This window comes from Bos grunniens, chromosome 6 (genome assembly GCF_055505025.1).
Source record: "Bos grunniens cultivar Pamir isolate PY7600 chromosome 6, Bosgru_T2T1.0, whole genome shotgun sequence".
Classification (NCBI taxonomy): domain Eukaryota; kingdom Metazoa; phylum Chordata; class Mammalia; order Artiodactyla; family Bovidae; genus Bos; species Bos grunniens.
In genome coordinates, this window is record NC_141170.1 from 32,766,602 (window position 1) to 32,793,379 (window position 26,778).

Below are 26,778 nucleotides of genomic sequence, written 5' to 3' on the forward strand. Positions count from 1 at the left end.
GACTGTATGAAACCTTTGAAAAGTTTTCTTTTAAGTGAGATACAAGATTCTGTTGCTTAACTGTTTTGAGTGAAAATAATAACTTTTTCTTTAATTTTTCCTTTTTTTAAGCTTTTTTTTTTGTTTTGTTTCAGATCACTGTGTATTAAAAATATGTGTCAAAGAAGAAATATTCTCTTTATTTCTCCATATATCCTGTTTGATGTTACTTATTTTTTCAAGTATCTGGAAAACTCAAATCTGACAGTGTAACTATTTCTGACAGTGGATTATTTCTCTCTTTTTTACTTCTTTTTTTATATACTCTGTTTTCTTTCTGATTAATCTTCTCTTTTTTCAAGCTTTCTATTTGCATCCTATCAACACTTGGTTGGCTGATTCCCGGGCTTGGAATGTGGTGAGCATGAAACTGGAAAAGAAATAGTTTCTCTACTCTTGTCTCCCAAAGGAGAAACATGGAAGATGTTTCTCTAAAGGACCATGTTTCTAGATGTTTAAACTTATCTCATTGTCATCCTGTTGTTATTGCTCTGTTCATAACTACATTAAAGTCAATTAGTGAGCTTTGACCCCAACAAAAAGATTTTCTCTATTTCAGTAAGTCTGTGGGCCCCTTTGTTTTTCATTTTTCATAACTGATTTTTTAAAAGCTGCATTTATTTAATTTATTTAATTGTGCTAAGGATGATTTTGCACAATATACTAATTATCTTAGAGGAGGCAGTACCCTACTTGCATTATTTAGATTTTTAAAAAATATAATTAACATATAATATTGTATTAGTTTCAGGTGTGGATGAAGAAATTAGCCAATAGTTAACCTAAGAAACAAGTGGAAAATTTTATTTGAGCCAATGTGATTATAACCCAGGAGAGAGTCTTTCAGAAAGCTCTGGAGAGTATTTCACCAATTAGAAGTCAAAGAACAGTTATACGTTTTTGAGATAAAGGGTTTTACATCAGAGTAATATACTGACAGTTTACAGAGGCCAATAAAGTGAGTGGTGGGTCACTGTGACCTCTTGAGAGATTAAGGAAGGAATGTTATCTCCTAAGGAGTTACTTTGCTGGTGCCAGGAGGAAATCGTAATTTTTGTTTGTTTTTGTTTTATTGTGAGTAGACATTCCTGTATCTTCTAAGGAGATCTTGATAATGTACAATGGAGATGAAAAATGTATATTAAAGGAAAGCAGGGTGTTGGCTCAAATGGCAGAGAACTTTTTATGTTAAATTTTTCTTGTCCTGATTTAAAACCATATTGTTTCATCGCAGGTATACAACATAATGATTTTATATTTGTACATATTGTGAAACGATCACTAAGGTAACTTTAGTTAACATTCATCACTACACATAGTTAAAATTCTCTTCTCCTGTGAGACAAGAACTTTAGACTTATTCTCTTAGCATGTTTCAAATATACAATACAGTATTAACAACGATGGGCTTCCCTGTTGGCTCAGTAGTAAAGAATCTACCCGCCAGTACATTTGATCCCTAGGTCAGAAAGATCCTCTGGAAAAGGAAATGGCAACCCACTTCAGTATTCTTGCCTAGAAAATCCCATGAAGAGAGGAGACTAACAGGATACACTCCATGGGTGGCAAAAGAGTCAGACAGTACTTAGTGACTAAAAAACAACAATTATTAACTGTAGTCACCAAGCTGTACATCAGATCCCCAGAACTTGCTTATCTTTTGTCCACCTTCACCTTTGTGTCTATCTTTTATCCCTAGGATATGGCAACCACCAGTCTGTTCTCTGTGACTTTGTGTTCTTTTTTGTTTCACTTTCTTTTCAGATTTCATATTTAAATAATATCAAACAATATTTGTCTTTCTCTGAGTTACTTCACTTACCATATTTCTTTCAAGTTCCATTCTTGTTTAAGCAAGTGGCAGATTGTTCCTTTTTCTCATGACTTAATAATATTATTTTTTTTAATATATATAACCATATTTTCTTTGTCCTTTCACTCACTGAAAAACAGATTGTTTCCATGTTATGGGTATTGTCAATAATGATGCAACTGACATGGGAGTGCCGTAGTAGTTTTATTTAGAAGTTTTTGAGGAACAACCATACTGTTTTCCATTGTAGCTTTACCAATTTACATTCCCACTAACAGAGCACAAGAGTTCTCTTTTCTCCACATCCCCACCAGTATTTGTTATCTGTTCTCTTTTCAATGATAGCTATCCTAATAGGTGAAAGTTGATATCTCATTGTGGTTTTGAGCTACATTTCTCTGGTAATTACTGATGTTGAGAACATTTTTATGTAGTTGTTGATTATTTGAGTATCCTCTTTGGAAAGATATCTATTCATGTCCTTTCTTCATTTTTTAATTGAATTATTTGGTTTTTCCATTGTTGAATTCTTTGTCTTCCTTAGACATTTTATATAGTAACAACAAATGAGATACATGGTTTGCAAATATTTTCTCTCATTTCATAGGTTGCTTTTTCATCTTGTTAATCATTTCTTTTGCTGTTCAAAAGCTTTATAATGTGAATTAGTCTGTACTTTTTAATTTTATCACTTATGATTTTGTTGTTGTATTTAAAAAATCATTGCCAAGATCCATGTTAGGTTTTCCGCTATATTTCCTCCTAAGAATTTTATGGTTTCAGGACTTCCATTTATATTCTTCTTAATCCATTGCAAGTTAATTTTTGTAGTGAAGTAAAATTGGTGTCTAGTTTCATTCTTTTGTATGTAAATATCCAGTTTTTTCAGCAAGAATTATTTAAGACTGTCTTCCTCCTCTGAATATTTTTGGCTGTTTTGTGAAATGTTAGTTGGCTATATATGCATGGGCTTATTTATGGGCTCTTGAGTTTGTTCCATTGATCAGTGGGTCTGCTTTTATGCCAGTATCATATCATTTTGATTGGTACAGCTCTGAAGTATTGCTTAAAATCAGAAACTATGATGCCTCCATCTTTGTTCTTCTTTATCATGATTGTTTTGACTATTTGAAGTCTTGTAGTTCCACATGAATTTTAAAAGTGTTTTCTTTGTTGCTATTTTTTAAACAGAAGTATCAATATCTCTAAAACCCTATCATTACTAAAAATTAAGCTTATTCCTAAATAATTAACAGTTTTCTTTACACTTTTGATCTCTTGTTTTATGTAGCCACTTCATTTTTCTCAAGATATCTGTTCAAAATTTCCTCTGAGAAATTATTTCTTCTACAACTCACAAACCATATGAGTGCTTCTACTGAAGTATGCTGCCCAGAAATATGCCACAGATTCACAAAAGGTATATGACCTGCTGCTGCTGCTAAATCGCTTCAGTCGTGTCTGACTCTTTGCGACCCGTGGACTGTAGCCCACCAAGCTCCTCCATCCATGGGATTCTCCAGGCAAGAATACTGGAGTGGGTTGCCATTCTGTATATCTCTAGAATCAACCCTAAAAAATGTGGACAAAACTGCTGCAAAGTGAGAGTCCAAGCTGCAAAAGGCAAAGTGAAAAAAGAAAACAAAATCTTTTGGTGACATTTTCTGAGTCACGGATCAAGCAGTGACTGATCTACAGCTGGACTGAAGCTATTTGTTTACTTCTGGTTCCAGCAACTTTGTACTCAGTTTTGAAAACTCTTTTATAGTAAGGAATAGTGATAGGATATAACTCTGTCTCTGATTTATTCCTAACTCTTGGCACACTAGAATATTTTGGGGAATATATCGATAATCTAAGAAAGAATAATAAAGGCTTGGTAAATAGAAGAAAAACATTTCTTTGACTCTCATAAATTTTAAAATGCTATTACATATAGATTGCTATTCAGGATCCATTGAGGATCTTCATTATAAAGTATATTTCAAGTATGTTTTTCAGATTGTAAAAGGATAACATAAATTATACAATTATAAACTGAATCATGTCATAGATATGTTCAACTAATTGACAAGGAAATGAGTAAAGTGGTATCTGTTTCAAAACGTATATTGAGGAAATATTTATAAACATTTATAAACAGGAAAAGAACTGTTAGGTTAGACACAAAAATGGTCAATGTCTAAAAGGGTAACAGAATCATAATTTAATGGATGATTTTTTCAGAAATATATAACTCAAGTTTTTAACTTCACAGTATCAGAACACAAAAGTCCACAACAAATCAATAATAAATAACACAACAAAGCATAGGCTCACTTTCCTATGCTTTTCTTAAAGGATATAAATAATTCTTTAATCATTAAAAATTCAGAATGCCCCAGCATTATATCAAATGTAGCATTGGTTTTGGAAATTCGGAAATGCTTTTCCAAATTTGAGATATTGTCTCACAATCTTCTTATTCAGATAAACTGCTTTTTTTATTTCTCCTACAATATCAGATTCATTTCAGTAAGATGCATTAAGTGTGTGCATGCATTCTAAGTTGCTTCAGTCGTGTCTGACTCTGTGGGACCATAAGGAATGCAGCCTGCTAGGCTGCTCTGTCCATGGCATTCACCAGGCAAGAATACTGGAGTGGGTTTCCAGTGCTTTCCTCCAGGGGATCTTCCTGACCCAGGGATTGAACCCGCATCTCTAAATATCTAATCTGTATTGGAAGGTGGGTTCTTTACCACTCTAGATTACTAAATCAGGAGTGGAGAATTAACAGGAAAAAGATGCCATCTGATAATATGAAGGTTAGTGAAATAATCATATGACCCTGCAATTCTACTCCTAGGTTTAAAATCAAGAAAAATGATGGCACATGTATACAGAAAACATATACATGAATGCTCATATCAGCATTATTCATAGTAGACAAACATGAAAACAGCCCAAAAGTTCACCAATGAATGAATAAACAAAATGAAGTATATCTCAACAAAAATCTTTCAGCAACAAAAAGTAATGAAATACCGATACATACTACCATGCAGGTGAACCTTGAAAAACACTAAGTGAAAGAAGGCAATGAAAAAGACATAATAATGTATGAATTCATTTATATTAAGGGAAATAAAATTATTTTGGAATAGGCAAACAAAGAAAAAAATAGATTAGGTTTAGAAATGGAGAATGATGGCCAATGGATACAGGATTTCTTTTGCAAGTAATAAATTTGCTTTTGAATTTAATAGTGGTGTATATGCATGCACATGTGTGCTCAGTCATGTCCCACTCTTTGTGACCCCATGGACTATAGTCCGCCAGGCTCCTCTGTCTATGGAATTTTCCAGTCAAAAATACTGGAGTGGGTTGCCATTTCCTACTCCAGGGGATCTTCCTGATTCAGGGATGGAACCCATATCTCTTGAGTCTCTTGCATTGGTAGCCAGATTCTTTTATCACTGAGCCAGTGGTGATGTTTTCATAATGTTACAAATGTACTAAAAACTACTCAATTGTTTATTTAAAAAGAAGAATTGTATGGCACATAAAATACATCTTAGTAAAACTGTCATTAAAATAAAGCATGAGACAGAAAGTTCACACAAAGTGAATAAGATTATACCCCTGGTTAACACCAGAAAGGCTCCAGTATGGGGTCTGTCTTGGATCTGAAACTGGATTTTTAATACCTGTGTCATTTACAGAGTGAGATTACTGAGATCTGTTTGTGATCTTTTACATAAAAAGATTGTTCTGGTCAGATAAAAAATCCTTATATTTTTTGATCAAAACTTCATCACACTTAGAACATCAAGAAAATATTCAAAAACCCGTGTGGTGAGAAAACAGATAGATATGGGTTCCTCCTATCAGTGATATGGAGCACATATTTCAAAAGGACACCAAACTCTGGGTAAGGTTCTTGCTGCTGCTGCTGCTGCTAAGTCGCTTCAGTCGTGTCCGACTCCGTGTGACCCCAAAGATGGCAGCCCACCAGGCTCCCCCGTCCCTGGGATTCTCCAGGCAAGAACACTGGAGTGGGTTGCCATTTCCTTCTCCAATGCATGAAAGTGAAAAGTGAAAGTGAAGCTTCTCAGTCGTGCCGACTCTTAGCAACCCCATGGACTGCAGCCTACTAGGCTCCTCTGTCCATGGGATTTTCCAGGCAAGAGTACTTGAGTGGGTTGCCATTGCCTTCGGGGTAAGGTCCTTATGCCACAGTAATTAAATATAATTCAGAAATGAAGCTCTATTTCCAAACTAAGGAAGATAACTCAATGCAGAGTCACTAATTTGAGTTCTTATTCTGTTCATGTTCACTTGGTCTCCACTTCAGTTCAAAAGTTACCCTTTGGTAATGTTTATCAGCTAAATATGTCAAAATGGCAAATATTAGACCATCAAATTATTATGCAGTGCTCTATCTTCACCAAAGAGAACAAAGTCTTGTGAGACAGGAGTTATAATTTTGTATAGAAAAGGTCATTACTTTCAAATTTTTATTAATGGATTTTCATTCCTGATAGGATGTATTTAGTTATGGAGGAACAGTACAAAACACCAGAAGAAAAGATGGATAAATTACAAATGCTGTTTTTAAAAGATATCAGCCACTTTTGCAGCAGTGAGGATGAGATAAATTGGAATTCCAGAAGAGGAGGAGACTACCATAGTAGGCTGAGGACCTCTGGATGAATTTTTGTTCATTGCTAGGAGCACATGCTGATTCTGAGCATGCAGCTGGGCTTAGGCTTAGCTCAAACAGAAAGACTCTGTTGGGAGAGAGAGAGAAACAGGCTTTTGGCTTTATTCCATACCTAAATCCATGTTTAGTTATCATAATCTCAGTATTGTGTATTCTTGAGGGGGGAAGGTTTATTGATTTCTCATGGGTTGCATAGAACTAATATTGGTTCTTTAAATATTTTTCTTAGAAAATTCTTTGGCAAAACATGTCCCACTTAACATATGAGATTGCTTTTCCTCTCTTTCATTTTGTCCAGGAAAACCTACCACATTATGTAAGATTATGGGAAAAGCTGAAATGTGGTTGATTTGAACTTACCGGGATTGTGAATTTCCATATCCTTACTTACCTAATGTTGAATTTGTTGCAGGACTGCATTGGAAGCCTGCAAATCCCCTGCCTAAGGTAAATTAAATGTGCTTCTTTATACTTCTCTGAGTATTTACCTCCTGGAATGATTTCAAGTCTATCGTTTTCAGTATTTGACTCTCAAACTGAAAAACTAGACACAAGAATTTATGGGAATTATCCACCTTAGACTATTAATATTATGCTACCATTAACTATTTGCCATGTTATCATGGTAACCCTTACTGATGCTTATCAAATATACCAGATATTTGCCAAGAATAATGGTCCTAGCCTCTGAGTTTAGTGGAATTGTCCAATACTCTCTGGGCAATGACAGTGAACTGAAGTTGCATGAATCACTTCAAGGTCCAGCACTCAGTTGTCAGGAGCACTTATCCCAGAGTTCTCTTTTCCTCTGTGATTTCAAAGGGGTGTGTTCCAGAGTGGCTACTCTGTAGACCTGAGTCCTGATTAAAAAATATAGCAGCAGGTGCAGCTCAGTAGATGGACATATGACATGAGAAAGAAACAATGTGTTATTTTAGGCTACTGAGATTTTGAAGTTGGAAGTTATTTTGCATATCTTAATCTAAAAATGGACATAATAAGGATAGTATAATAATTATAGGAAAGAGCAAATAGAGATGGAATGATTCACTCAAAATCCTGGCAGAAATTCAGTAATGATGACTTGTTGGGTTTGAACAGAGATAAATTAGCCTGGAGAGGTGATTAGAGGATAGGTTATAAAAAAAATCAAATGAGCAATACTAAGTATTCTTTACTTAAAATCTAAGGTCAGTGAAGGATCAATGTATAATTTTTAAGCAGCAACATGATACAACTTACTCTTGCATAAATATGGCCTACTGAATTATTCAGAATGGAGCAAGATTTAAATTAGGGGGATGAGCTGAGAATCAGTTCAGTTGAGTTCACTCAGTAGTGTCTGACTCTTTGCGATCCCATGGGCTGCAGCTTGCCAGGCTTCCCTGTCCATCATCAACTCCCAGAGTTTACTCGAAACTCCATAGTGTCGGTGGTTCATATGGTAAAGAATCTGCCTGCTATGCAGGAGACCTGGGTTTGATCCCTGTCGTCCCCTTCTCCTCCTGCCTTCAATCCCTCCCAGCATCAGGGTCTTTTCCAATGAGTCAGTTCTTCACGTCTGGTGGCCAAAGTATTGGAGTTTCAGCTTCAACATCAGTCCTTCCAGTGAACACCCAGGACTGATCTCCTTTAGGATAGACTGGTTGGATCTCTTTGCAGTCCAAGGGACTCTCAAGAGTCTTCTCCAACACCACAGTTCAAAAGCATCAATTCTTTGGCACTCAGCTTTCTTTACAGTCCAACTCTCACATCCATACATGACTACTGGAAAAACCATAGCTCTGACTAGATGGACCTTTGTTGGCAAAGTAATGTCTCTACATTTGTGCCTTAATCCCTATGCAGTGCTCTTTGGTAAATTAGCCTGGAATATTTGGTTAAATTCAACTGTTACACTCTTTATTCCCTTGAGCCAAAATCTTACCAATAGTCAGGCGGCCATGTCACATTAATGCTCCTTCATGCTCAGAGTCTCAGTGGTGTCTGACTCTTTACGACCCCATGGACTGTACCCCACCAGTTTCCTCTGTCCATGGGATTCTCCAGGCAAGAATGCTGGAGTGGGTTGCATTCCCTTCAATTGAATCAGAGTCACCTGCTTGGGAGGCAAATTCTGTATCACTGAGCCACCAGGGAAGCTATTAATGAGATCTCTGTAAACAGTAAAAGGAAAAAGAAAAAAAGAAAGAAAGAAACTAAGTCTCAGGATCTTTTCTTCTTAAACTTTGGGTCCATCTATTGAAGAAGTAGTGGGACAGCCACACTTATCCAAGTACATGTGTTCTTAAAGCACTACAACAATCTTCTAGGGAAGGTGATCCAACTAGGGGTCCGCAGCAAAACTCATCTCTTCCTGGTAAGAAAGACATATGAAAAGGTTGGAGAGAGGACTTAAAAATATCCCTCCCATGACAACACCATGTGTGTTAGTTGCTCAGTTGTGCCCAGCTCTTTGCCACTCCATGGCCTGTAGCCCACCAGGCTTCTCTGTCCATGGGATTCTCCAGGCAAGAATGGAGTGGGTAGCCATCCCCTTCTCCAGGGGATCTTCCCAAACCAGGGATCAAACCCACATCTCCTGCATTGCAGGCAGATAGATACTTTACCATATGAACCACCAGGAAAGCCATCATAAAAGATGTCAATTTGATTTTGGATGCCAAAGCATAAGTTTGTGGAATTAGAGAATTTGTTTTTCTTTGCTTTTCATGGTTCTCAGACCAATAGGATGTATTAATCATATTCTCAAGTCATTCTACTCCATAATTAAGCCCATGGCAGACATCTCTTTTGATTTACATTTCTTGTATTTGTTATCTTCTCTTCTTCCATTACCCTACAACCAGTGAGCACCCAGTCAAATGTAGTTAATATTTATATTATTGCAATTTATATAGATAACTATGGATCCTCGAACTATCTGTAGAATTTTTTTTGAATTTTTAAATTATATAAATGATAGTGAAGTGAAAGTCCCTCAGTCGTGTCCTACTCTTTGTGACCCCATGGACTATCCAGTCCATGGAATTCCCCAGGTGTGAATACTGGAGTGGGTAGCCTTTCCCTTCTTCAGGGGATCTTCTCAACCCAGGGATTGAACCCATGTCTCCCACATTGCAGGCAGATTTTTTACCAGCTGAGCCACAAGGTAGCTATAATTCACATTTTTCTCAATCTTATTAGTCTATGGAATTTTTTTCATATGTATCCAAGTTTCTATTTGTAAATCTATTTCATTATTTCTGACTGTTGCAGAGATACTTGGTATATATGTTTACCATATTTTATTTATTCCCCACAAAGGACAATTAGGTGTCCCCCATCTCTATGATACAGCAAAGAATATTGGGAGGAAAAATTGCAAACCTATGCATATATCTGAGATTTATATCCAATAGTGAAATGGTAGTGTCATGGGTCACAGGTATACTTAATTTTGTTGTGCATTTAACTTCACTGGATATCTATAAAATTTTATTTTTTCATCAGGATTACTTAGGGGACTACATCTTCTAGATCTTGTCTAAACCTTGACTATTATTCTATTTTCTAATACAGGTCAGTTCCATAGAGGTAAAGTGATATTACATTGCTGAATTTACAGATTATGTCAATCCATCTATAAATATAGTGTAATGGTTAATTTTATATGTCAAATTGCCTGGGCCAGGTCCCCAGGTATTTAGCCAAACATGACTTTGGAAGTTTCCGTGAGGGTATTTTTGGATGACATTAACATTTAAATATGCGGACCTTGAGTAACAGATTGCCCTACATTATATGGCCTGAGGCTCGTCCAATTAGTTGAAGACCTGAATGGAATGAAAGACTGAACTCCCCCAAGCAAAAAAGAATTCTGCCAGTAGGCAGCATTCAGACCCGAACTGCAGCAGTGGCTCTTCTCTGAGTCTCCTGCTGTGATGGGCTGTTCTGCAGATTAAACTTGCTAGCCTCCACAGTCATGTGAGTCAACCCTTTGAAATAATCTCTTCCCTGTCTTTCCATTTCAAGTTTTACACATTTTTTTTTCCATCTCTTAATTGACTGAATTAGTTTTGTCAGCAGTTCAACAAAGGATAGAAAGATTTCTTTTTACTTCAGCATGACTAGATATGCTATTTCTATTTTGAATGTAAAGTCATATATTTCTGTTATATTATTGTTATCCTCAGAGTATTTCTACATCACAGGTATTTCTACATCTCTACATCTGGTCAGGAAGTTTATATGACTACCTCATTTCTAAATGTATTCTTGGAAGCTTATACAAAGAAAATACAGCTAAAAGAAAACTGCTAATTAAAACAAACAAACAGAGCAAGATGAATGTACCAAAATAATGTCATTTTGCTGACTGTTTCAGCAGAAAAATGAATGAAAATGGTATTCGCATCCAAGGCTAAATATGAAGTAAAGCACCAGAACTATTTAACTTAAAGCAAGAATCAAACACTCTTCATTTGGAGCATTGAGGAGAGGGTGCTGGAAGAGAATAGAGAATACTAAATATAATAATTGTCTTTACAATTAACAAGCTTAGTGAGAAATTTGGCTCAGTCAGCTAGAGCTGTATAAACTTAGGAAATTACTTACCTTACCGAAATAAATTCAGTTCAGTTCAGTTCAGTCACTCAGTCGTGTCCGACTCTTTGTGACTCCATGAATTGCAGCACACCAGGCCTCCCTGTCCATCATCAACTCCCTGAGTTCACTCAGACTCACGTCCATCGAGTCAGTGATGCCATCCAGCCATCTCATCCTCTGTCGTCCCCTTCTCCTCCTGCCCCCAATCCCTCCCAGCATCAGAGTCTTTTCCAATGAGTCAACTCTTTGCATGAGGTGGCCAAAGTACTGGACTTTCAGCTTTAGCATCATTCCTTCCAAAGAAATCCCAGGGCTGATCTCCTTCAGAATGGACTGGTTGGATCTCCTTGCAGTCCAAGGGACTCTCAAGAGTCTTCTCCAACACCACAGTTCAAAAGCATCAATTCTTCGGCGCTAAGTCTTCTTCACAGTCCAACTCTCACATCCATACATGACCACAGGAAAAACCATAGCCTTGACTAGATGGACCTTTGTTGGCAAAGTAATGTCTCTGCTTTTGAATATGCTATCTAGGTTGGTCATAACTTTCCTTCCAAGGAGTAAGTGTCTTTTAATTTCATTGCTGCAGTCACCATCTGCAGTGAAATTACTTGTCTATAAATATATACATTTCTCTTAGATTTAAATGATACATGTAAAGAGCTCAACACATGGCAGAAAACACATAATCAGTAATTGGTAAACACACACACACATATAAATAGGAGAAGGAACCTCCAATTTAAATCATTTTTAATTTGTTTAATAACCAATGATTTCAGGTCAAACTTTATATGCTGAAATGGTTAACATATGAAGAGACAGAATTGTTCTAATAATTCAGAAACATTAAGAAAAGTGTGCAACTATCTTATTCTTGTACCTGTAAACTTTCATATTACAAAGACTCTTCTCCTCACAGGAGTCATGATGTTTACTTTGAAATCAATGGTCAAAAACCTCTCAGAAGAAAAGTTTAATATAGTTGCATCAGTCTTTGCCCAGATTCCACAGAAAGTCAGATAATTTTATTTTTTGAGGGGCAGCTATTTTAAAATTCATGAAGATCTCCTTAAATTGTACTTAAAAGTGTAGGAAAATTTATTGGTATTATTAATATCAATTTAAGTGAACTGTAGAGAAAAAAATATTAAGGATATTTGATTCTTTTCTTGCTTTAAGCCTGGCATCACTTACAGGAAAATACATTGCAAAATTTTCTTTAAATAATCAGGTAAAAATTATAATTCATTGCTATTGAAGAAACGGTCAGCTTTGTGCCTGGGTGTAAGGCTTCCATGTAATCTAGCCTTGTTTTTTGGTGTTTATTGTTTGTTGTGTTTTGTTTTGAATTTTTGGCATATACACAAGTTACAACTACCATGATGTCTCCATAAGGGAATAGATATTCAAAAATACAGCATTGATTCACAGGATACCTTGGATTCTATTTCCTTATAGTTAATGAATTTGGATCAGGCTATGGTTTAGCCTGAAACTGACAACTTGGATTCCTGGAGTACTTCTAAATAGTGACTCTTCATTTTAAGCAGTTAAAATCTTTAATAATACAGTGTAAGATTTAAGTTCACTTTCTGATGTTTCCCCAAATTATAATTTTTTACTGATACCTTTCTAAATTATAACTGAATCATGTCATTTTTAAACTACCATGAATACTCCCCCACTACTTTTAGTTAAAATAGAGAATAAAATATAATTTTAAGTTATAAATGCTCACAATAATTATTGTATTCATAACCAAATTACTCTCAAAAAATGTTTTGTGGGAACAGTACCCATTTAAATATTTAATCTAAATACCATCTTCATAAAAACACTGAATTTTCAACTGCATTAAAATACAATGCTTAAGGGTGAAATCAGGGCACACTAGAAAGCACCAAGACCTGTCTCTCTACCTAAACAAAATTGTTCTAGCAAAAACTGTCTGAAGTAACTGTATTGGAACTCTGAAATCTAACTGAGCACTTACAACTCACAGTGGAAAGACTGAGTAGAAACTATGGCTAATTTTAGTCAATTTCAGCCCTTAAGAATAGCAGCAGCTTCAAAGTCTTTATCACTCTGTACCATGATAACCCACATACCTGTATTTCTGATGGAATTTGGTGAAACCATGCTGGGCAATAAAGACCTTATCCTCAAAGTACTGTGGTTCTGCATTCTGATTGCCGATTACTGCCCATGATCATTGAGGTGTAGGTATAGAAGTTGGCCACATTTGTTTCAACCAGATGGACAGGGAGGCCTGGCATGCTGCGGTTCATGGGGTCGCAAAGAGTCAGACAAGACTGAGGGGTGGAACTGAATTGAATTGATCGCTATACGAAGCAACTTCCATGGGTTTAAAAGGATAGGTCTATTGTTTTTCCTTTTTCCTTTTTCCTCTGTTTGGGAGCCAGGCATTAATTAATCAGGCTATTAAAAAAAAAAAAAAAAACTCATAGTGAATTTTAGAAAGTTATGTGCATGTCCCAGCGAAAGACAGTGGCTCATAAAAATATCCAAGAAGACCCAAATCTTTACCCTCAGCCTGATTTCTGGCAAAGAGAAACACTTCAACAACAGCAATAACAAAAATCAAACTGTTAACAAAGCAGCAAGTATGATTTCTGAAGTTAGAATACTACAAAAATCAAATGTACAGTGATCAACAAATATGAACTATACAAAGGTAGATGAAAGTATGGGTCAAGTCAAAGAAACTAAATAAACTTAGAGAAGCCATTCCTGAGGGAGCCTGGATTTTGGAATTACTAGAAAAAAATTCCTTTAAAACCACTGCCTTAAAGATGCACAAAGAACTAAAGGAAGACAATGGTAAAGAGAAGAAAATGATGTAGGAAGAAAATGAAATGTGGATAATGAGAAAGGAATTATTTTTAAAAGAAACCAAAAAAGAATTCTGGATATAAAAATTGCAGTAACTGAAATGAAAAGTTCACCACAGGAGTTTAAAATCAGACATGAGCAGGCAAAAGCATCAACAAACTTAAAGAAAGAGTATTTGAAATTATCAACTTCAAGGAACAGAAAGAAAAATAAATGAAGAAAAATGAATAAAGGTTAAGAAACTTGTAAAACACCATCTTGTAAATGTGAATACACATTGTGTGGGTCCCAGAAGGGAGAAATGGGCAGAAAGAATATTTAAAGAAATAATAGTTTAACATATCCCTAATTTAATAAAACACATAAATCTACAAATCCAAGTATCTTAGTGAATTTCAAGTAGGATAAATTAAAAGAGACCTACACCAAGACTCACTGTACTCATGTCTTTGAAAAACTAAAGATAATGAGTGGCTAACGAAAGAAATAAGGTAAGAAATTCATCACTTAAAAGATATCTTCAATGAAGTGATCTGCAAATTTCTCATCAGAAACCTTGGAGGCCAAAGGCAGTGGACTGATAAATTAAAAGTGATGAAAGACAAAATTGTTAACTGAGAATTTTATATCAGGCAAAATGTCCTTCAAAAATGAATAGAAAATAAGACATTTCCAGGTAAACACAAGTTGAAGGATATCATTAACACTAGACCTTCCTGTAAAAAAAAATGCAAAAGGTAATCCTTGTTGAAAGGAAATGCTTCTAAACAGTAAAACCATGAAAAGAAATAAAGATCTGCAATAAGGCAAAATTACAGTAAAGGAAATTATAAAAGCTATAAAAATTATAAAAATCAATTACTGCAATTTTTTGCTTGTAAATCCACTAAAAATTTCTCAATGATTAAAATAAAAAATAATAAAAACATTATTGATCTATGTAATTATTAACATAATGTATAAATATTAATTTGTGTCATCAATACAGAGAGAGTTGGATGGATCTGTAAAGGAGCACATTTTTTATGCTTTTGAAGCTAACAATCAATAGGTCAAAGAATAAGTCATACAAGTAATTTGAAAATATTTGTTTAAATGAATGAAACCTGAGAGACCAAAGCAAGAGATGCAGAGAAAGCAGAGGTTACAGATAAATTAATAATAGCTGTCCTGTGTGAGGTGGTATGTCTTTGTTCTTTGATTTGCATTTCCCTAATGAGTAATGGGGCTTCCCTTGTGGCTCAGCTGGTAAAGTGCCTACATTGAAAAAGAAGAATGATCTAAAATCAATTACCAAATCTTATACTTTAAAGAACTATGAAAAGAAGACAAACCAAACCAAAAGCTAGCAGAAGGAGAAAAATGATGAAGATTAGAGCAGAGATAAAATTAAAAAAAGAAAACAGAAAATCAATAAAACCAAAATCGAGTTCTTCAAAAAGGTTAGCAAAATTATCAAAGCTTTAACTAGATTAGTTAAAAGGAAAACAAAAAATTGTATGCAAATAATTTAAATCAGAAATGAACTTAATGGCTTACAGAGATAAAAATTATAAGAGGATATGATTGGAGGTACGGCCAAGATGGAACAGTAGGAAGACCCTCAGCTCAGCTTTTCCCTTAGGCAAAACAAAATAGCTCCTATTTGCAGAGCAACTATTGATGAGGACAAATAGAATAACAGCAATAAAGATTTTCTACACCTAAATAAAAAAGAACCTCAGTGAGACAGATAGGAGGGATGGAGAAGTGGTACAATCAAGATTCATAGTCCCAACTGAGTCAATTAGCAGAGATGGTCCCCTAGATGTGAAAAGTTTGAGACCAATATTGGGTTCCCAAGCCCAGGGATCCTGCACTGGGAAGTCAAGTTCCAGAGCACTGGATTTGAAGGCCAGTGACTTTCAGAAGAATCAGGACTCATGGTAGTCAACACACAAACACAGAAAGTCCCATGCAACCTAAAATGGGGCTCCCCTAGAGCATATGGCTTTCATTATTAGAGCAATTCAAAGCAATTTACATATTCAATGCATCTTACAGGTTTAATGCAATACCTATCAAAACTCTAACAGCCTTTTTGTAGAAATGAAAAATCCAGTCCTCAACTCCATATGTGACAGCAAGAATTACAAGACAAAAAAATTTGAAAAACAACAAAAGGACTTATATTTTCAAATACTGTAATTAGAAATATGCTATAAAACCTATAGGAAATTAACACTGTGGTGCTGGAGGAAAGGCAGACATACTACCCAATGGAATAAAGAAAAAGTAGAAATTTATCCTCACATATATGGTCAGTTGATTTTCAACAAGGATGAAATACTATTCACTAAGAGAAAGAACAGTCTCTTCTCAACAAATAGTGCTGGCAAAGTCTTGATATCTGTGTGCAAACTACTAAAGATAGATCCTTTTCTTACAGTATATACAAACATTAACTCAAAATGGATCAGAGACTTAAACTTTAGAAGTAAAACTATAACACTTGTATAAGAAAATTTTGTTCATAGGTATGACACCAAAAGCACATCAATAAAAGTTAAAAATAAATTGGACTACATCAAATGCAGAACTTCTTTACATCAAAAGATAGTACCAAGAAAATAAAATACAATGTACAGATTGGGAGAAAATCTTTGAAAATAGTACCACTGATAAGAAATTAAGATACATGATACATAAGAATATCTATAACTCAACAACAGCAACAAAAACACAATTGAAAAATGGGAGAGTAATTAAAAGATATCTTTCCAAAGAAGATTATCGAATGGTCAAAAATTATATGAAAGGATGCTCAGCATCATTAATCATTACCAGCGGGATTCTTTACCAGCTGAACCACAAGGGAAGCCCCATTAATCATTAGAGAAATACAAATCAAAGAACAAAGACATATCACCTCACACAGAACAGCTGTTAAAGAAAGAAAAAAGAAAAGACAAATGTTGATGGAGAAAGAAGACTTCTTCCATTGCTGATAGGAGAGAAAAGTATGCATCTCCTCTGAAAAACTTTTTTGTGGTTCCTCTGAAGGTTATGACCAGTGTATTCTCTTGGCAAAACTGTTAGCCTTTGCCCTGTTTCATTCCGTACTCCAAGACCAAATTTGTCTGTTACTCCAGGTATTTCTTGACTTCCTACTTTTGCATTCCAGTCCCCTAAAATGAAAAGGGCATCTTTTTTGTGTGTTAGTTCTAGAAGGTTTTGTAGGTCTTCATAGAACCATTCAACTTCAGCTTCTTCAGCATTATTGGTTGGGACATAAGCTTGGATTTCTATGATATCAAATGGTTTGCCTTGGAAACAAAAAGAGATAATTCTGTCATTTTTGAGATTGCATCCAAGGACTGGATTTGAGACTCTTTTGTTGACTATGAGGTCTACTTCAATTCTTTTAAGGGATTCTTGCTCACAGTAGTAGATATAATGGTCATCTGAGTTAAATTCACCTATTTGAGTCCATTTTAGTTTGCTGATTCCTAAAATGTTGATGTTCACTCTTGCCACCTCCTATTTGTCCACATCCAATTTGCCTTGATTCATGGACCTAACATTCCATGTTCCTAGGCACTATTGCTCTTTACAGCAGCAGACCTTGCTTCTATCACCAGTCACATGCACAACTGGGTATTGTTTTTACTTTGGTTTCATCTCTTTGTTCTTTCTGGAGTTAGTTCTCCACTATCTTCAGTAGCATATGGGGCACCTACTGACCTGGGGAATTCATCTTTCAGTGTCCTATCTTTTTGCCTTTTCATACTGTTCATGGGGTTCTCAAGGTAAGAATACTGATGTTTTTTGCCATTCCCTTCTCCAGTGGACCACGTTTTGTCAGAACTCTCCACCATGACCTGTCCATCTTGGGTGGCCCTACATGGCATGGCTCATAGTTTCATTGAGTTAGACAAGGCTGTGGATCATGTGATCAGATTGGTTAGTTTCCTGTGATTGTGGTTTTCAGTCTGTCTGCCCTCTGATGGAGAAGGATAAGAGGCTTATGGAAGCTTGATGATGGGAGAGACTGACTAAGAGGGAAGGAAAGTCTTGTTCTAATGGGAGGGGCCGTACTCAGTAAATCTTTAATCCAATTTTCTGTTGAAAGGTGGGGCTGTATTTTCCCATTATCTGACCTAAGGCCAAACTATGGTGGAGATAATGAAGATAATGGTGACTGCCTTCAAAAGGTCCCATGCAAGCACTGTTACACTCAGTTCCCCCAACCCTGGACTATAAAGAAAGCTAAGCACTGAAGAATTGATGCTTTTGAACTGTGCTGCTGGAGAAGACTATTGAAGGAGATCCAACCAGTCCATCCTAAAGGAAATCAGCCCTGAATTTTCATTGGAAGGACTGATGCTGAAGCTGAAATTCCGGTTCTTTGGCCACCTGATGTGAAGAGCTGACTTGTTCGAAAAGACCCTGATGCTGAGAAAGATTGAAGGTGGAAGGAGAAGTGGACGATAGAGAATGAGATGGTTGGATGGCATCACCACCTCAATGGACATGAGTTTGAGTAATCTCCGGGAGTTGGTGATGGACAGGGAGGTCTGGCGTGCTGCAGTCCATTGGGTCGCAAAGAGTTGGACACGACTGAGCAACAGAACTGAACTGAACTGAAAGTTAAAGATGGAGCAATCATATAGCCCAGGAATTCTAATCCTAGTTATGTAGACAAAGGGATTGAAATCAGGGACTAAAACAAATACTTCCACACCAATGGTCACAGCAACATTATACACAATAGCAAAATGAATGGATAAAAAAATGTGATAAACACACAAAATACAATATTATTCAGGCTTAAAAAGAAAGAAAATTCTGGCATGTTACAACATGTATGAACCATGGAAACATAAAGCTAAGTGACATCATGCCTAGAGAGAAATAGACAAATACAGTATGATTCCACTTAAATGTCTAGAGTAGTCAAATTCATAAAGACAGAGTGGAATATACATTACTGGGGCTAGAGAATGGAGGGAATAGGGAGTTTCTGCCTAAAAACACAGTTTATGTAGGAAAGATGAAAATATTTGGGGTATAGAGAGCAATGATTTTTTCACAATACTGTGGATGGAGTTATGCCACCAAATTCTATACTTGCAATACTTCAAATTGATAAATATCATTATATATATTTTACTATAATAAAAGAGGCAATTCATTATTCTATGTTACTGCCAAGTATGTTTATAACAAAGTCAAAGAAACACCAATTTCTTAGTATCTCTTCCTTTGCCTCTGAAAACTTTGTTTCAAAAATCTCCTTTGCCAGAATGGTCTAGTAACACCAATATGAAATTGTTTCTGGTACAGATTATTTTTTCTCTTCATCTCCTAAATGAGAATCATCCTGAAGATGATAGCCCATTGACTGGGATTATTGCAAGCATTTGAAAATATGGTTGCAGTGTCAATGGTTTAAAACATTAATTACTTAATCACTCACAACCTCAGTTTTCCTGTGTATTTCCAGGAGGTACTGAGCCAGATTAATTGCAAGTCAATTGCCTCCTTCTGACGAGATGTGATTTTAAAATCTTCAAATATATAAAGGCATTTATCTGAGCTTCCCTGGTGACTCAAATGGTAAAAAATCTGCCTGCAATGTGGGAGACCTGGATTTGATCCCTAGGTTAGGAAGATCCCTTGTAGAAGGGAATGACTACTCACTCCAGTATTCTTGCCTGGAGAATCCCATGGACAGAAAAGAGCCTGGCAGGCTGCAGTCCAGGGGTTCACAAAGAGTTGGACAGGACTGAGTGACTATTTTTTTTTTTTTTTTTTAATCTTAATAGGTTCTGTGGAGATACACAGGGAAGAAATCAGAAACATTAGGAGCCAATCCTAGCTGTATGAATGGATTCAATAGAATGATCTTGGTAAGACCAGAGAAGCAAAATTAAGTGGAACTGAATAAGGGATAACCTGAAGGATTACTCAGTAACAATTAATTCAACAAATTTGTATTCAAAATAAGTTAAAAACAAAACAAACAAACGAACAAAAAATCCCTTGATTTACTCGTTACATTTCTTCTGGAGCTTGTTAAAGAAAAAATTATGCATGACACTTGATAAGATTATAAGGCACACTTTATTCAAGACCATCATGATAAATATAGTTACTACTGCAATGGACTTTTACAGTAATACAGAGAGATTGGGCTAAACTCTGAATGCAAAGAGGAAACCTGGGAAATTTATAACTGAACTGCTGAGTGCAGGGTGGGGGCTGGGGGAGGAGATAGTAAATGGAAAGTTACTAAGAGGAAACATCAGGGGCATAGAAGAACCCTGACAAACTGACTTAATTGGATTCTAGCTAAAGGTAGGCTAGGTTCATCAGACATCATATGAGGGATGATAAAGTATGAGGCAACAGCTACATAGTGTGATCAGATATCAAGGTTGGAAGAGTCTAGCTAAACTTACTTAATAGAGTGCTTGGTAAAATTGGGCAATGCAGAAATAAACAAATAAACCCTCTAATCAGGTCCTAGTTGAGAAAGATTTTAGAGGAGCTTAACTAGACTTTGGTCACGGATAGAATCTTTGTGAAGCTATAATGTAAATATGAAGTCTGTAATTTTCCTTTTTATGACACAATCTCTCCTTCAGAATCAGAGTCAGGGAAAGTACCTTTAGATCAGGCTCTCATTAACTTTTGCAAAAATATTTCAGCACCCTCCTGACTCTCTGCATGTATTTTCTCCACCTCTCTTCTCTTCCCCTAACTACAATTATTTGAAAAAAAATCTGATAAACCATTTCACCAGCTATAATATTAAGTGGCTCCATACTACTTAAAATAAAGGGCAGAGTTCCATTTTTTAAAACAGAAATCTCACAGTCTTGCCTGGGTCTATTTTTCTAGCCTGTAATGCCAGCATTCTCACATTGAAACCCTGAACATATCACCTCCCTTCCCCATCCACAGTTTTTTTTTTTTTTTCTTATATCCCTCAGTCTTGCTTATTGAAGTCATTTCACCCCAACAACTTGTCCAATGTACATCATTTAACTCTGCACAAACCTTTCAGAGCTTTTTGGAATGACTTAATTGCTGGAATAACTAATTGCTGCTTTCTTAGAGCCTATAGAAATTTATATATGACCTCATGGCACAGAATTATACAGATGTTACCTAATTGAATTAACAATTTATAAACATGTCACAATTTTCTGTTTGTGAAACTCTTACAACTTAGAATAATGCATTTTTTTTTTTTTAGGTCATCCCCAAACCAGAGCTTTTATTACTTACTGTGAAATTAATGGTATCTATGAAGCTATTCACCACGGGGTCCCTATGGTGGGAATTCCCAAATTTGGTGATCAACATGATAATATTGCTTGTGTAAAAGTCAGAGGGGCAGTTGTTGAATTAGACTTGCGCAGAATGATGAGTTCTGATATGCTTAATGCTTTGAAAGCATTTAACAACCCTTTGTGAGTATAGAATATATACTTTTCTGAGAAGCATCAGTATTTTAAAATGAGTAAGTCGTTTCATTCAACTAAATCAATTACTTTTTTCCAGGATGTGGCTAACATAAAATATGATTGTCTTATACATCTCAGATTCTGTAAATGTGTTAGATTCACCTGGGCAATAGATTACTGGGCAATAAATTCCAACCGAAAAACAAATACTAAATATATTTAAAGAAACTAAGCTATTACTAAATATTCTTATTTCAATTAATAGTATTTATTGTTTGTTTCTTTAACATTGCAGATATTATCACTATAAAGAATTTAGGTGATATGACAGAAACAGAGAAATAAAAATGAAAATTCACTTAACCCTCCTCATGTAGCTATAACCAACTACTAGAAGAAATAATACCTCTATTATTTCCTTGTGCTAATTTATAAATAGGAAAATAAAAATAATTTTATAAAAATGTGATGGTGCTACTTTTTAAAGTATTTCAAGAGAAAGTCAATGAAGTAAAATTGAGAGATCCAAATGGAGGCATAGATGAACCAGCTTCCCTGTCCCCTGGTAAAGATAAACAATTAGACACTGTTTGTAAACAAAAATATCTCTGTGAGAGCTCTAAAGTCTATGTAAGAAATTTGAGCAACATGGTGAAACAAGCAAACAAACAGAAAGACCTTAGAATAATCACAGGGGAACAATGAATACAGCTTTATTATGCCTGCATGATCCTCTCCAAGGCCATGATTGTTCACCTCCAAAAGATAACTTGCCAGCTAGAAAGAGTTCCTTATGGGAAAGGAGGAGGAAGTTGAGTGACTAGCTTCTAAAGCCATTTGGGATACAGAAATAGAAAAGAAACAAACAAACTTAAGTTGTTACAAACCCACAAAAGATCTCAAATAGCCAAAGAAGTCCTAAGAAAGAAGAATGAAGCTGAAGGCATCTCACTTCCTATTTCAAATTATTCTACAAAGCTATAGTGATTCCAAAAGTATGGTACTAGCATAAAAACAGACACATCTACCAATGGAGAGGAACGAGAGCACTGAAATAAACCCTCACATCAGTTCAGTTCAGTTCAGTCGCTCAGTCGTGTCTGACTCTTTGCGACCCCATGAATCCCAGCATGCCAGGCCTCCCTGTCCATCACCAACTTCCGGAGTTCACTCAGACTCACGTCCATCGAGGCAGTGATGCCATCCAGCCATCTCATCCTCTGTTGTCTCCTTATCCTCCTGCCCCCAATCCCTTCCAGCATCAGAGTCTTTTCCAATGAGTCAACTCTTCGCATGAGGTGGCCAAAGTACTGGAGTTTCAGCTTTAGCATAATTCCTTCCAAAGAAATCCCAGGGCTGATCTCCTTCAGAATGGACTGACTGGATCTCCTTGCAGTCCAAGGGACTCTCAAGAGTCTTCTCCAACACCACAGTTCAAAAGCATCAATTCTTCAGTGCTCAGCCTTCTTCACAGTCCAACTCTCACATCCATACATGACCACAGGAAAAACCATAGCCTTGACTAGACGGACCTTTGTTGGCAAAGTAATGTCTCTGCTTTCTAATATGCTGTCTATGTTGGTCATAACTTTTCTTCCAAGAAACAAGCATCTTTCAATTTCATGGCTTCAGTCACCATCTGCAGCGATTTTGGAGCCCCTAAAAATAACACCTGTCACTGTTTCCATTGTTTCCCCAATTATTTGCCATCAAGTGATGGGACTGGATGCCATGATCTTAGTTTTCTGAATGTTGAGCTTTAAGCCAACTTTTTTCTCTCCTCTTTCACTTTCATCAAGAGGCTTTTGAGTTCTTCTTCACTTTCTGCCATAAGGGCAGTGTCATCTGTGTATCTGAGGTTATTGATATTTCTCCCAGAAATCTTGATTCCAGTTTGTGCTTCATCCAGTACAGCATTTCTCATGATGTATATAAGTTAAATAAGCAGGGTGACAATACACAGCCTTGCTGTACTCCTTTCCCGATTTGGAACTGGTCTGTTGTTCCATGTCCAGTTCTAACTGTTGCTCCCTGACCTGTATACAGATTTCTCAGTAGGCAGGTCAGGTGGGCTGGTATCCCCATTTCTTAAGAATTTTCCACAGTTTGTGGTGATCCACACAGTCAAAGGCTTTGGCATAGTCAATAAAGCAGAAGTGAATGTGTTTCTGGAACTCTCTTGCTTTTCTGATGATCCAATGGATGTTGACAATTTGATCTCTGGTTCCTCTGCCTTTTCTAAATCCAGTTTGAACATCTGGAAGTTCACAGTTCACATACTGTTGAAATCTAGTTTGGAGAATTTCAAGCATTACTTTGCTAGCGTGTGAGATGAGTGCAATTTTGTGGTAGTTTGAGCATTCTTTGGCATTGCCTTTCTTTGGGATTGGAATGAAAACTGATCTTCTCCAGTCCTATGGCCACGGCTGATTTTTTCAAATTTGCTGGCATACTGAGTGCAGTACTTTCACAGCATCATCTTTCAGGATTTGAAATAGCTCCACTGGAATTCCATCACCTCCACTAGCTTTGTTTGTAGTGATGCTTTCTAAGGCCCACTTGACTTCACATTCCAGGATGTCTGGCTCTAGATGAGTGATCACATCATCATGGTTATCTGGGTCCTGAAGATCGTTTTTGATTAGTCTTCTTTGTATTCTTGCCACCTCTTCTTAATATCTTGTTTCTGTTAGGTCCGTACCATTTCTGTCCTTTATCGAGCCCATCTTTGCATGAAAACTTCTCTCAGTATCTCTAATTTTCTTGAAGAGATCTCCAGTCTTCCCCATTCTATTGTTTTCCTCTGTTTCTTTGCATTGATCCCTGAGGAAGGCTTTCTTATCTCTCCTTGCTATTCTTTGGAATTCTGCATTCAAATGGGTATATCTTTCCTTTTGTCCTTTGCCTTTTGCTTCTCTTCTTTTCATAGCTATTTGTAAGGACTCCTCAGACAACCAATTTGCCTTTTTGCCTCCCGCCCCCCTGCCCCACCATGGGGATGGTCTTGATCACTGCCTCCTGTACAGTGTCACAAACCTCCATCCATAGTTCTTCAGGTACTCTGTCTATCAGATATAATCCCTTGAATCTATTTGTTACTTCCACTGTACAATCGCAAGGGATTTGGTTTAGATCACCTAAATGGTCTAGTGGTTTTCACTACTTTCTTCAATTTAAGTCTGAATTTGGCAATAAGGAGTTCATGATCTGAGCCACAGTCAGCTCCCAATCTTGTTTTTGATGATGTTTAGAGCTTCTCCATCTTTGGCTGCAAAGGATATGATCAGTCTGTTTTCAGTATTGACAATATGGTGATGTCCATGTGTAGAGTCTTTTCTTGTGTTGTTGCATCAGGAAATGCAGATCAAGTTTCTAATAAGGCATGGCCTCACACCTGTTAGAATGGCTGGCATCAAAAGACAAAATAGAACAAGTGTTGGTAAGAATGTGAGGAAAGGGGACCTCTAGTTCACTCTTGATTAGAACACAGTAGACTATGGAAAACAGTATGGATTTGCCTCAAAAATTAAAAATAGAACTACTGCTTAAAAACAGAACTACTATATTATCCAGGAAGCCTACTTCTGCCTATATGTCTAAGCCAGCCAGCCAGGATGCATGCTTATTCATGTCTGACTCTTTACAATCCCATGGACTGTAGCCCACCAGGCTTCTCGTCCATGGAATTTTCCATGCTAGAATACTGGAATGGGTTGGCATTTCCTACTCCAGAGGCTCTTACCGACCCAGAGATTGAACCCACATCTCTTGCATCTCCTGCACTGGAAGATGGATTCTTTACCCCCGCACCACCTGGGAAGCCTATTTTTATCTAAAGGAAACAAAAAAGATATGAAAGGGATATTCACACCCCCGTGTTCATCAACATTGTTCACAATAGCCAGGATATGAAAACAACCTAAATATCTGTCAGTGAATAAAAGGATAAAGGATATGTGGTTTATGTACATAAAAGGATATTATTAGCAACAAAAAAAATAGGAAGTCTCGCCATTTGTGATCACATGGCATCATGCTAAATGAAATAAATCACAGAAGAAAAAATATTGCAAGATATCACTATATTTTTGTATAAAAAGTCTAACACACAGAAACACTAGTGTGGTGGTTCCTAGAAACTAGGAGTTGGACAGGTGAAGAGATATTAGATGAAATTACAAATTTTCAATAAATTGAAACTTGCTTCAATGAATTACTTGTGGGGCACTTTGTACAACAAAGAAGTTTAGCTGTGATCATAAGTGAGTAAATAAATTAGGAATTTAACTATGAATAATTATATTTATTATCTTATTCTTTTTCAAAAAATCAAATAAATTCTGTGGGGAAAAACATTAAAACTAAAAGAATTTACAGGCATTGGAAGAATATTTTTTGAATATCAGATAAATTATTACTAAAAATTTAGTATAAATCTATGAACAAATTTTGACAATAGGGATTAGAATAATTATCTTGCAAATGCTTCCAAAGTTTGGTCAGTATAGAAGGACTTTTTACTTGAGGTCAATTCTCAACTTCCAGTTTGTATTTCTTAAACACCACATATTAATTTCTACAAGCTATATTATCAATACAGCATTATCAATGTTTACAACATGCACATCTTGTCCATGACCACATATTTAATATTGATTAGCATTAGTTTAGTATTTATATGGTTATAATGATGAAATTTGTGTTTTATTTATTTATTAATTTGTATCTTTCTATTCTTGAAAGATTCTGTTTTTATTACTTTTTAATCTGACAAATATTTTGCTTCTTTGTCTTGGAATTTTTGTTGCTGTTGTTTCCTTGTTTTCCTGAGATATATCAAAGTTACTTATTCCTTAAATTCTTGTGAATTAAGAAAGGCCTGTCTGTATATATATTTTTTTAATCAAAGGGCAACAGTTCAGTTCAGTTCAGTTGCTCAGTTGTGTCTGACTCTTTGAGACCCCATGGGCTGCAGCACGCCAGGCTTCCCTATCCATCACCAACACCTGGAGGTTGCTCAAATTCATGTCCATCAAGTTGGTGATGCCATCCAACCATCTCATCCTCTGTTGTCACCTTCTTCACCTGCCTTCAATCTTTCCCAGCATCAGGGTCTTTTCCAGTGGGTCTGTTCTTCACATCAGGTGGCCAAAGTATTAGAGTTTCAGCTTCAGCATCAGTCCTTCCAATAAATATTCAGGACTGATTTCCTTTAGGATGGACTGGTTTGATCTCCTTGAAGTTCAAGGGACTCTCAAGAGTATTCTTCAACACCACAGTTCAAAAACACAGATCAAAGGGCAACAGAACTCTGTATAATTTTTCTT

General features: G+C 36.2%; 1 pseudogene; it reads left to right on the top strand.

Moving 5' to 3' along the window:
- The window catches only part of LOC147370541 (UDP-glucuronosyltransferase 2C1-like), a 33,437-nt pseudogene that overhangs the window by 3,874 nt on the left and 2,785 nt on the right, over nt 1-26,778 (top strand).